General features: G+C 44.2%; 1 long non-coding RNA gene across 2 annotated transcripts; it reads left to right on the forward strand.

The window, feature by feature from the left end:
* The first annotated feature begins 883 nt into the window (after positions 1–883).
* On the forward strand, positions 884–7,546 carry LOC307210889. Of its 2 annotated transcripts, XR_013836199.1 has the most exons (4): positions 884–1,210; positions 2,741–2,840; positions 3,116–3,229; positions 7,386–7,546. It is a non-coding gene; the product is annotated as an uncharacterized lncRNA (long non-coding RNA). The 2 variants fall into 2 exon arrangements; XR_013836200.1 differs by lacking the exon at positions 2,741–2,840.
* Positions 7,547–13,462: the final 5,916 nt, after the last annotated feature.

Below are 13,462 nucleotides of genomic sequence, written 5' to 3' on the forward strand. Positions count from 1 at the left end.
TAGGAACCTCTTTCTTTCTTTCTTTCTTTCTTTCTTTCTTTCTTTCTTTCTTTCTTTCACTCTCATATAGCTCTATGGTGGCAGTGTTGCTGTTGCAACCCACCTTGGTTCAGGCTGTGACCCAGTAGTTGGTCTCCTGACACCACCTGAAGACCAGGAATGGCTTTCCTACACAGAAAAAAAATAGCCACGCTTGCAGTGCACTGCTTCTCCTGCCCTTGCCGTGAATAGTAAGACTTTCCCTGTATGGAAGAAACTAAAGTGGTGCACTCAAGGACACCACTTAGGTAGAAATTAAACTTCTCTCATGTGACCTCAAGCTATTGGGAATCAGGCCTGCTCCCGTATTGCAAAAACAAGCTTCATCTGGAGGCCAGCTGGATACCTCATAAGCAAGCCATAAAGGTGATGACCAATCCTTTTATTACTTTCATTAATGTGTCTCCAGCAGCTTCCTTGGATGGAGGTTGCATTTGATCATGCAAGGCGTGATTCCCAATATCTTTGGGTAGGAATTCCAAAGGCCAAAGGAGCAGATCAGGACACACACCTGGACTTTCTGCCACCTCCAACTGATTGGATAGCTCCGTGCATTCTGCGGTTATGATGTGCTTCTTTGCCGAGTGAGCCAAGGAAAGGCAGAAGGCGACGGAAGCTGGAACAAGCTTTTCAGCGCCTTAGACAGAGCTCTGCGGCCCAATGAAGAGTGCCGAGCTCTGTCCAAGGTACTGAAATGCTTCAGCCTATGAGCATGACATCTCCCTGTGCGTCTTGACCTACCTACCTGCCCCGCCTACCTCCTGGAGGGTCCTTCTGCAGGCATTGTTTTCTGCTTGCTGTCGCAGACATTAAAAAGGGTGGGGTAGGAGGGTGAGTACTCATTCATTTGCAGTGTGCAATGAAGTAAGGAAGTGAAGGCGTCAAAAACAGCGGAGGCGTCACAATGCAGATGTCTGTTCCCTGGACAGCAGCCTGCGTAGGAAGTGCCAGAGCAAAAACAGAGCGAGCTACAGACAGAGCCACCACAGCAGAGGCGAAGAATCTCCCCTTTCAAATAAATAACCGGTTGATGGTCTCCCTCCTCCTCCTCCCCTGCTTGCTCCAGCCTACGCAAGTTCCTTGCCAGAAAATTAAACTCCCTCCTTGGGGAGGCCACCTGCGGGGGAGGAAAACTGAGAGATGACTGCGAAAGAGCAATTTTCACCCACAGGTGACTGGAAACATAAGCCTGGCATAGCCAGCCAGCCAACTTCCCCTCCCAGCCCCCAACCACCACTAGCAGGGCTGCCAGCTGATCAGAAAACAAGCACTCTGGCTCATTTCCTGCCTTTAACAACAGACTGTTACATACAGGAATCAGGAGGGGAAGCTTCTCAGAGCATGGAGATAAGAAAGGTGGCCTGTTGGGGTCTGTACTTCAAATAAAATCAGAGGCCAGAGGTTGGTGCAAAGAGGTTGGTAACCCTCACTGTCCACCCCCAAACTTTAAACCTTTCCTCTCAAGTCTCCAGCCTTTTAAAACCAGGGGTAGCACAGGTGTGCCTTCAACAGATGATGCCCATATCAGTGCATCACTATGGCTATAAAGCTTTACCTGTTGATTTTCTACCTGTCACACAATTGTTAGGCATAGAAGCTCTGCAAGGAAAGGTTGCATGCTACCTTAGCCTTACCTCCTGATCATCCTTCTTTCCCATCCTGCATCTTGCCCATAAGCCCTTAAGGCCACCTCCAAAAATGCTAAATCTAAACCATCTCCTCCCCCCCCCCCCCCATTACCTGCATCATGCAGTAACCGCAAACTCCCATTGAGGAGTGGCAATACTGGAGGGCAGTAGAAGCAGTCACAAACACACAGGATTTCAAACCACATGCAACTATTCCTTGATAATCTGAGTATTCCTATGAGTTTTTGCTATTTTAATCTTGAATATATCAAAACATGAACCTCTGAGCCTTGAGGTGGACCCCCCTGCAATGGAATCCCACCCTAACTCTAAATGCAGTACCAGACATCAGGTATGGAATGGGTCAACTCACAGCAGGTTCACCTGGCAATATAGGACCAGGACTGTTACAAGGTGTCCTCAACCATCATGTCACTGGCCAATATGATCTTAGTGTGGACTTCTTTTTCAATCCCCTTAATAGAGTATTCCCAGAGGGAATAGGAAAGGTAAGGTGGAAAGTAGGATGCTGAAGAATATTTGGAGGATGGGTGTGAATGCCTGTGTCCATTCTGGGTGCCACAATTTAAGAAGGATATTGACAAGTTAGAACATGTTTAGAGGAGGGCGACCAAGATGATCAAGGGTCTGGAAACCAAGCCTTATGGTGAACGGTTGAGGGTGTTGGGCATGTTTAGTCTGGAAAAGAGGAGTCTGAGAGGAGATATGATGGCTGCCTTCAAGTATCTAAAGGGCTGTCCCATGAAAGATGAAGCAGGCTTGTTTTCTCCTGCTCTGGAGGGTAGGACCTGTGGGATGTATTATTACTAGAGCAGTCAAGTACAACATTTCCCTGTTGCCTAGAATGGACACACAGGGCAATGTGGCTCCAGACAGGGAGGACTTCCTGCCATACGTGCTCTGGAGCTTCCTCCCTCTGTGTGTGACCCTAGCTGACCAGATAAAAGCGCTGGCCACACAACCATCTTTCTCTTGGATTCTTACTCTTACTCTTACTCTTGCACTCTCACTCTCCTGGCTCTTAGCCAGCACATGGCTCAACCTTCACATAGGATGGAGCCCGCAAGCAGAAAGTCTGAGATGTAGCTCACACTTCTTTTCACTGTAACCATAAGATAAAGCCTGCCTTCAGATTACTGCTGTGAACCGAATGTGAGTAAAACTTTATTCTTACTTTTAAAGAAAACTGTTGTGTTATTATTATTTTAAGAGGGCAATAAAGGGGAAACTTAACAGGAATAATCAAAACTGGAGAAGCAAAACTGGATTGCTTAATCAAAGGATTCTAATGAATCATCAACTTGCTTCCAATAAGTTGCAAAGGGAATGTGCTCTGCTGTTTACTCTCTAGTGTGAGTGAGGAGGGATAATATCAAAACAATATATACTCTCCTACCTTCCTTAATACTAGCTTGCTTAAAAAACAGGACCTGAACCATTGGCTTCAAGCTACAAGATAAGAGATTCTGACTAAATATCAAGAAGAACTTTCTGATCGGGAGAGCCTTTTGACAGTGGAATATGGACTCCCTTGGAAGAAGGTGGATTCTCCTTCCCTTCCTTGGAGGTTTTTAATCAGAGGGCCATCTATCATGGGTGCTTTGGTTGAGATCCCTGCATTGCCGGGGGTTGGACTAGATGACCCTCAGGCACCCCTCCACTCTACAGTTCTATGATTCTATGTCTCCTTTATATTTTCCGGATATGTTCACAATATTTGGAAATTACTTAGCATCCTGCTGCCTTGCACTTGCACCACCATACTTTGTTGTGAGACTGGGCCCAACAGGCTACCATTAATATGATACACTTCCCATTGACAGAGCATCAATATGATTCAGCAAACACTCCACATATTTCAATAGTAAATGGAACATGATTTACAACCCATGCTTCAGCTCAATTTAAACTCCCTTCCTGGTACTTAAGGGAGGTGGAGCTCAGAAAGGCTCATTAAGGGGGAAATGATTAATGAGGGCCCATGACACCACAGTGATGCCTGGGTCACATGCACTTCATGCTTGCATCACTCCCCCCTTCTCACTGCCCTGGCAGTAGCCACACACAAACATCTCCTTCTCCAAATCCCCTGATTTCCAAACCACTGGCTATCAGTACAATACTTGGGCTGCAATCCTGTTTCCTTACTTGGCATGGGTTCCACTGAATGCAGTGAGAGTTATTTCAGAGTAAACATTCCTAGGAAATGTGCCCTTTTGGCCCATTGACTGTTACTCTTTCCCCACACCATTCCCTTTTTATATCCCATTTTAAAGGTCCAATTTTCCTACTCTAGAACAGGAGCCCAGAACTCAAGTCCTGACTCTGCCACCAAACTGCCAAGTTGTGTTTAGAATAGTGATGGCGAGCCTCTGGCCCTCCAGGTGTTGTTAGACTCTGAACTCCCACTGGGGCTGAAGGGAGCTGGAGTCCCGCAATAGCTGAAGGGCCACAGGTTCCCCATCTCTAAAGAACACATCCCTGCATCTTTTTCATAAAGTTAAAAGACAAGCTGTAAAGCACTTTGCACTGCCATTGGAATAGCCCCAGAAGCACATACTTTGCTGGTTGCTCGCTATATATTGATTATAGATCATTCATATATATAATGGATGATATATTTCTAAAAGGAATGATTATCTTACATTAATAGGCCAATTAACAAGCATACATTTAAGTATTGATTTGTCATTAATAGCTATTATTTAAACTTAAAGGTACCACTTCTGTGCTTTCTTTAGATGCTACTTTCTTTTTGTTATTATTGGTGTTACAATATGTAAAGGGGAAGAAATTAAGATCAAGAGGGAGAGAAGAAGAGTGTCACCCTTTGGCTTCAACTGTGGGGTTTCTCTGGTTAATTTGCTGTGCCCTCTTCCTACCTTTGGCTTGCAGGCTGTTTCCATGCCTCCTCCCACCCTCTTATGCCCCAGCAGCTCCATAAAAGGCTCTCTCATCCTCCCCCCACCTCCAAATGCAATCAATTTCTGTCACCCATGCACAGGTCTGGAAAATTAATAAGGAATGGAAAATGAAGAGTCATCCTGTTTCAAAACGCCAGGAGATAATGTGTGCAGGGAAGGATGTCTGTGTAAAAAAAAAGATGATGAAAAAATGCCAGTGCACAGCTTTGAGGAAATGGTGGTGGTATGTGCTGTTGTTGTTGCAGCCGCAACAGCAATGGGAATTGCACTCCAGACAGATCTAGCACAAAGAATGCAAAGGTTCATTTAGCTCAGCATCCTGCTCCTCACAGAAGCCAGCCTCTTACTCCTGAGAAGTTTGTAAGCAGAAACAGCCTTGCCATTTGCTTCCCATTTGCTCCCAGCTGGTATTCAGAGGTATCCTGCCTCTGGAGTGGAGTTGGGCTACAATTCCTACCATCCCTGACTATTGGGCCATGCTGGGTGGGGCTGGTGGGAGCTGGAGTGGCAACATCTAAAGGGCCAAAGGTTTCCCACCCCTCACTTAAAGCTTCCATTTAGCAATCATAGCTAATGGCCATTGGCTGAACTTTTCTGACAAAATCTTCCATTTCAGCAAGCCTGTCCAGATGCATGATGGAGTTATCTAATATCTATATTTGTTTTACAAGTGCTATTGATTTTATCGTTGTTTCTAAAGAGTGATGCAGTTTAGGAACTGGCTCCCTCAGTCATGTGTATTTAACTCATAAGCCTTAACCCATCTTTACTACCTTTTATTTCACTAAAATTCTGGATACAAGCGTTTGTGCTACTCTTCATCAGTGTGGTATTGTGAATCTGCAGATAGGACAATAGCTAGGGAAGCATCCTATTGACCTGCCTCTGAATATCAGAATGTTTTGTGTGTCCCATTTCTCCCTTCCACCCCCACCTCCAAACACAGACGCAAGTTGTGTCTAATTCATGCACTTCTATCTAGACTCTTTTAACATTAACAAAATGAAAGGTTTCAATGATGCTGGATTCAGATTTATAAGCCACATTACACAAAACCATTGGTGGAGGACATCTACTCTGCACAGCAGGCTATGCCTTTAGGTAAACTTAATTGGCCTGCAAGCCAGGGGGAGCTGCATCATAAGCACGGCAGCTGGTGTTTTTTAGGTGCCTTTCACAGCATCACAATAGGATGTTGGGGCACAATACACTGGGAACCTACTTCTTTGGCTGCATATTCACTAAGACTTTAAAGCACATTGGAAGTACATATCTGGGCACTGTAGTTTCTTAGGGGCTGCTGGCAATTGCAACTCTGTGAAGTGTAAACTGCAGCACCCAGAACCCTTCAAGGGAAAGAATATGCTTCAAAAGAGTATTCAAAGGTATAGTGTGTACACAGCCTTGGTGGATTGTACACCATGTTAGGGTGGAACTACCCATGACACTTGACACAGAGCTGCCACTCAAACTGGCATCCCAGAGTCAAGCTTGTCTTTTCTGCCATATTTTGTAGCACCCCTTTTACTTGAGATTTCCCCATCCTTGCTAGTGAATGACATAAGTGAGGAATATCACATTGTGACCATGTTATAGCATGGGGTACGTGACCTTTTCCATTATGGGGAACTTTACCTTCTGTAGCACAGGGTGGTGTTTCATTTTCTGCTGTGGACCCATGCCAAGCACAATGTGTCATTCCACTCTGAATTAGCGGCCAGGGCTAGGTGGTGCCCTGCCATTTGTATTGACAGCCCATTGGAGCACTGGTCAGCGCTGTTTGACTGCTCGGAACTGAAGCATATCCATCAAAGCTGAAGAAACAGAAAGCTATATAGTAATGCCAAATATAGTAATGCCAGGGAAAGTTATTTTCAGGAAACCATTTATAAACAATTACTAGTAAAAATAAAATAAAAAAGAAGCATATGGCAGTGCCTCTTTACTCCCTTTTCTCAGAGGCAGATGGGATTCCCCTAGTGTTCTAGCAGTCGAAAAACTAGCAGGTAGTTTCTTCAGCATGTCTTTGTCCACACACCATTCCACTTTATTTGATGTTAACAATGCTTCTCCAGCGTAAACACATTGTTGTCATCTGGAGGGGTACTCTTGTGCTATAGCTCAACAGAACAGGACACACAGAGAGGGGGGAGCGTTTGTGGTATCAAAGGTTACAAGATTTCAACAGGAAGATATGGGATATGCACTGATTGGAAACAATGGGGTATGTCCACCCTGCACCGTTTGGCGGCACAAACAGTATTGCAAGTGGGATCACACACAGCCACACCAATGCCATCATGAACACACTGCCTCTCACCACCCCTGTTTTTGTTTTCTAAGGAATTAATTGAAGCTGACTTAGGAAATACTTGAGAGGATACAGAGGTGGGGGAGCATCTTTTGTTTTGATGCATAGCACTAGCTAAATTTTAATCACAGTGAAACATTTCCCCAGCGCTCTCCAATCAGTGATTTCGGTGTTAAGTAAATATGCAGGGTTGTGCATACATGGCCCATTTTTCTCCTCTGAATTTCATTTTGAAAGCAGGACATAAGTAATGGAGTTTGACTGTAGAGGTGACCTGCATCTTTCCCAGTCATGTTTTCCCCTAACAATCCAGGAAAGCGATATCATCATGGGGTTTACTTCCAGGAAAATGGGGGGATGTGGGACAGTAAGAAATCCCCCCCCCCCAGTTTTTCTGAAATAAAAAAAATCACCTTTGGCAGGAATTTTACCTCCCATATGTCACCATTTTTCTAGAAGAAGGAGAAGAATAAGAAGAATTCTACTCATTGATGGAAAATATCACTGAATGGGAGATGTTGTGTTTGGAAGGAGTTAGAGGAGAATTGCTACTTTGTTCAATCCAGGAAACAACGTACTGGGATTGGATCAAAATCGAGAACTATAAAAAGGCATGACATATACTCAGAGTCCTGCAGTGATTTCATGCTTTTTATTGCAGCTTGTAAAACAGTGATTGAATTGCCCCCCAAACCTCAGGCTTTTCTATTCAATATTTACACAATGCGTCCCATCTGACTGGCTGTTTCTGCTTCCCTCCTGGAGCCTGATTGGTCTTTTCCTGCAGGCCAATCAGTTGTTGCATTCTATGATCCTACCAGCCTAATAGGCTGATTAACTTCCTCCTGGAGCCTGATTGGTCTTCTCCTGCAAGCCAGTCAGTTGTTGCATTCTAGGACCTGACTATTGTTCTAGGATCCAAGCTTAGTACATAACAAGGCAAAGCATTTTTTTTTAATGCTCATAGAAAATATAACTCACTAGTAAATTCCAGAGGGTGATTAAGAGAATTCATGTAAGGATTTACCGCCAGGTTTTCACTCTCCCATTAATTTGCACAAATGATCAACAGTCTGGCTACAGCTAATATAAAGCATGGGTGGAGAACCTGTGCCCCCCCCCGATATTGTTGGACTACAACTCCCATCAGCCCCAGCCAGGGGTGATGGAAAGGAGTCCAGCTAAATCCAGAAAGTTCACAGGTTTCCCATCCTTAATATAAATCATTGCAATTGTATATACTGTATACTGAAAGCAGGTAAATACATAATTCCATAAACCATGTTTAAACTCTCCCAAGAAAGGCAACAAATATCCCCCTGAAAGGAAAGGAAAGGAAAGGAAAGGAAAGGAAAGGAAAACAACAGGATTTTTCTGATGAGGTTGGAGTTGATCTCTGGGGTAAGCTGGTTGTCCATTTGCAGCTCAGGGAAGATCTATCTGAATGGCAAAAGCAGGAATCTGTGGCCTTGCTGCTGTTGCACACACTTTCCCAATGGCGGCTAATAATGATCCCTGCTTGAGCTTAATTACCTCCCTACTATCATGGAGGGCAAAAATCACTAGAGATGTGAAGTGAGAAATTTACTAGATTGTGCTGCCTGCTGCGAAAGCAATGACTGTGCAGTCCCATCTATGAGTATTGATGTGGGGAGAAGGGAGGGAAGGACTGGTCTTCAAGACTTATATGGGAGAAGTGGTGTGCTAGATTCTCTGCCCCCTATTCTTTTAGCAGGATTCTTTGCCTTTTATAACAGCTGTGAAAGTAACAGAAATCCGGCTGCTGAAACCTACATGTTACAATAGGGAAATGTTCACCTAAAGGAAACAGTGCTCTTGTCGTATATATAAAATTATATAATACACACACACAGGTTACACAGAAACTGGGAAAATGACAAATTGTTCTTTGAACATCAGCTATTAAGGAGTTTACTCATAGCCGGTCAGACAATTTGTGCGCCTCTCCCACTATAGGCTATTCTGACTGGGAAGAGCTTTGTAGTGATTCAGACAGAGACTCTTCCCCAGTACATGCTACAACCAATGAAGACCAAATACTTCTAAATAACCAAATACTTCCACTGTCGGGGGGGGGGGAGGCCTCTAAATATCAGTTCCTGGGAATCACAAGTGGAGAGAGAGTTCACTGTGCTCCCTTATTCCTGCTTGTGGTCTTCCCATTTTGGGCATCTGGTTGTCCACTGCGGCAATAGGCTGTTGGACCCAAGGGGCCACTGGCTTGATCCAGCAGCCAGGCTCTTCTTACCTTCTTATGTGCCTAATCCTTCTTTCCTTTTTTCTTTATTGCTGGAGATGCCTGGGATTGAAATTGATATGATCCCCATGCAAAGAACATGACCTGCCAGTGAACTATTGACTCTCTCCTACACTACGTACCCAGAAAAGATGCCCAAAGGCTGTCAATGGTTTCAGTCCCTTAACACCTGGAATGAAGAACCTGCTGTTGGATGGCGACTCTCATCAGCCCCAGCTACCAAGCACAATTGTCAGGGATGGTGGGAACTCGAGCAGCTACAGAGTCTCCATCTACACTTATCCTGGGAATACATGGACTCCCCCCCCAAAAAAAATGAAAGTTTACAATAAGGAATTGGGGAGAGGGAAGTGGCAGGGAAGACTTTTGCCCCCTATGGCAAATTTTGTAGATCCAGCACAGCCTTTCAATGACTTAAATCCTTCCAGGGCCCTGATCTAACTTGCATGTCAAGACTGGGGATGGGACCCAAGATGTATTAATATACTGAAATAAGCAAACTACCACATCATGTTACTTTGGTTACATTTCACATGGGAAGTTGGAGGATCCTTCAAACTCAAATGCTGAAACCCTGCCAATTTCCAACTCTGCTGTTTCCAGTCTCGCACTAGTACCTTTTAGATTCCATCTCCACATTTGTTCCCTCTTGGCACCAGAAGAGGTTTCTCCTGCCATTGTTGTAAAAATCCAGTGTCCTGATGCAACCTGTGCTTCATCTCTCAGTCATGGGTCAACGCTTGTTCAGCAAGTCTGAATTCTCCAGTTTGCTGAATAGCACTTGGTCTGTGGCAATGAGCTGGACCCTTTCCACAGCAAAAGCTGGTGCCTCCTATTACAACGGGAGCATGGCAGCCATACATTGAAAATGGTGGCATAAAAGTTTCTCCTTCGTGTTGCTGGGGCACCGTAGAAAGCCCCACCCATATGCCAGGAATGTAATGGCAGCACCACACAAGTTCTCTTAGGATCAGTGTTGGCATGGTTTAGGGCTGGCTCCTGCCCCATGATCCATGTTTTGCGACTTATTCCTTGTGGCTTGGCAATGGAGGCATGGCCTGGGCAGAGTCCCAAGGTCTGTATAGAGAGGCTTGGAGGGTCATTTTTGGCCATCTGGCCTCAGGTTCCCCACCACCGGCATTAAGTCATGGATAGCTGAGTAATAAAAACATGCCCTGAAGCTGGATCCTGCTTACCGGTAGCTTGAATTTCCTGCTCATGGTTCTTTACCACCACAGCCTTTGTCAAAATGGTCTGTTGCCGAAATATCAAAGCTGAAACTGGAACAAACCAGTCTGATCAAACAATAGCAATGCACATAATTTACATTATTTATTCCAAGCATAGTGGGGAGGACTGAAGCTCCAAAAAAAGGAGTGCTCTGTAGCAAAAGCCTTCTGTATTCTTTCCCTAACCAGGGAGGGGGAAGTTGTGGCCCTTCAGATGTTGTTGGACTCCAGCTCCCATCAGCCACAGCCAGCATGATGAGCAAGGGGCAGGGATGATGGCCATTGTTGCCACAGTTATTCCATCCTTGCCTTAAACCTTCAGTTTAAGGTGGAAGGATGGGGACACTACAAAATGGCATCTTAGAGCCCAAGTTCATGCAAATGCCAGCAGCACAAGTACAGAACATCCAGTAGAAGAGGATGGAAGGTACATTTAAATAAGTGCAGAGCCAAGAGGTACCAAAGACTCTGGCACCATCTCAGACTCTGCTCTTGCTCATAAGCAGATAATGGGATTAGTGGGGATTATCCCCTTGTTCCCCTACTGGCTTCTCAAGAGTTGGGGATATAAATGTGACATGATGATGCATCCAACTCACTTCCACTTAATACTTCATAATCCAAATGTGGCAATTTCCCCCCTTGTCCTTAAGGACTGCGAAAAAGGAGAGAGAGAGAGAGAGAGAGAGAAAGAGAGAGAGAGAGAAGAGCTGATTTATTGTCAACCATATGAGGCTATTAAAAATAAGACATCATTTCAGTTTTGGAGTGAAATATATCTAGTTTCCACTTTTTGTGTCTGCCAGAGGCTGTGTTGTTTTAACTGCTGTGTGGCAGGCAGAAATTTGACCTCCAGCAAGGACTATGACATGTAAGGGAAAACCACACTTGCTGAATCTTTGCATGCCATACAACTGTTTTAAAGGCACCATATATAGCAAGAGTTAAACTTTAAAATCCTTCCACGCTTACTTAGCACTATCTGAGTGTCCAATCCCTCTCCCTCCTACTAGTGCCTCCCCAGATGTTGTTGCACTTCAACTCCCATCAGCCCCAGTCAGCAAGATCAATCAATCATCAGTATTTATAGGGGCATAGCTGGGGGAGGCACCTTCCCCCCACATCAAGTAAATAAATGAAAATACTTAACTAACTGACCAATTGTGTCGCAGATAACTCCTTTCTGCCTCCCAGCATAAAGCCTGCCACCCTAAAATAAATCCTGGCTATGCCCATGGTTGTAGCAACATCTGGAGGGCCACATTTTTTCCTCTCTCACTCTATCTCTCTCTCTCTCTCTCTCTCTCAAGCACCCAGAGATCTGCTATGACAGTGAGCATCCCCTAGTTCAGTGGTGTCCAAACTTTTTCAAAGAGGGCCAGATTTGATGAAGTGAAGGGCTGTGAGGGCCAACCAAAGTTGTTACCGGTAATCTTTTTTTAGGATTGAAATGGTTGAGGGTTTTTTTTTGGATTTTACCCTGGGAAATAAACTGCCACGGGGCCGGATTAAACCGGCTGGCAGGCCTGTCGTAGTTAGAAGCGTCATCTTCCTTCCTTACCTTACCTTCCTTACTGTTGAAATTTAAGTTATATTTTCTTGGAGCAAGGACCTTCCTTTTCTTGTTTTGCTCATATAGCTCTGCAAAAGAGCCTTGATCGGATGATGGTGATGATGACTGCAACAACAACCATGGCACATCCAGATGTCTCTCATTTCAGAAATGGGGTTTGCTGTTTCAACATATTTGACCTCACAATCCAGACATGAGGATGCTCCCGTCTCTTCCTGCCCTGCCTTGTTGATGCCCTGGTGATCCACCTTATTGCTGTATTGATCTATGCAATAGCCTTATTTGGCCATATTTGCATATTGATGGGTGCATGTGGGCCTTCCATGGTCCAATAAGCCCTTTTCAGGAGGAAAATTGGCTGTTTCCCTAATGAAAATGCTGGCTCTGTTAAGAATACTGTTGTTTGCCAAAACTGGGCGATCTTGGAAGATTCTTCATACCTGTTTTATCTTACAAGACACTCTCTTCAGGCGGGCCTTCTACACAGATCCTTAGATCTGCTTTCCAGCTAATGGCTAACATTTACAGATGTTTGTAATGGATAACTGCAGTCATAAAGCTGACTCCTGTGTTCCTCACAATGCAATCTCCTACAAATAAATACTTTGGCTGAGACTCTCAGTTTGCTAATGCCAACACTAAAGTTGCAAGATTAAATTAGCATTAACAAAGCTAGACCGAGTTAGCCAATTACAGCTTTGCACAGAAATCTGAGAGCCCTTGTGTAACTTTAGCATTTGATCACCTTTTAGGCCCACTGATTACACCCCCCTGTAGAGCTAGAGGAAGGCAGTCCCTGGCCCATTATGTCACCAGCCACGGGAGCCAATGAGGAAGAACATTATGAAATGAGAGGGACGAACCTAGCGTCATCTATCGGCCAGAGATGGAGTAGCTGCTCCAATGTGTGCTTCGCTCTTCCCACCCCTCCCACCCCTTTATATTATGTATGTTAGATTGTTAGCCTCCAGACACATCTGTTGCTCCAGATGTCTTGTAAAGGTAGATATTTTTTACCCAGAACTAGTTGGTATTTGTGTTTTCATATGATTTTATATTACAGTTTTAGTGGTTTTGTTTTATTTTAATTGTAGTTTTTGCAGCTTTAATGTTGTACACTACAGATACAGTATTTTGAAAATATTAAGTGGTGTATAAATGCTTTTAAGTAAATAAACTCCCCCTTTTTGGGTGTGGGGAGTGCAACATAGGGCACACAGTCCCCAAAGCTTATTTCTGGCAATGCTTGTATTTGTCTTTCAATGGAATTGGTGTTAGCCTTTACAGAGGAACTTTATTTTGCTTCTGCTTTGGGAGATATGACCAGAAAACTCCATATTTAAGGTTTTTATTTTTTAAAAACAGGAAAACCTGATTCTGTGTAAAATATGCAAACATGTCTAGTTTTTGTTTTTTTTAAATGTTTTGCATAATTTATTTTGATTCTACTTGTTGGAAA

This window comes from Podarcis cretensis (assembly GCF_951804945.1).
Source record: "Podarcis cretensis genome assembly, chromosome: 2".
In the NCBI taxonomy this organism is placed as follows: domain Eukaryota; kingdom Metazoa; phylum Chordata; class Lepidosauria; order Squamata; family Lacertidae; genus Podarcis; species Podarcis cretensis.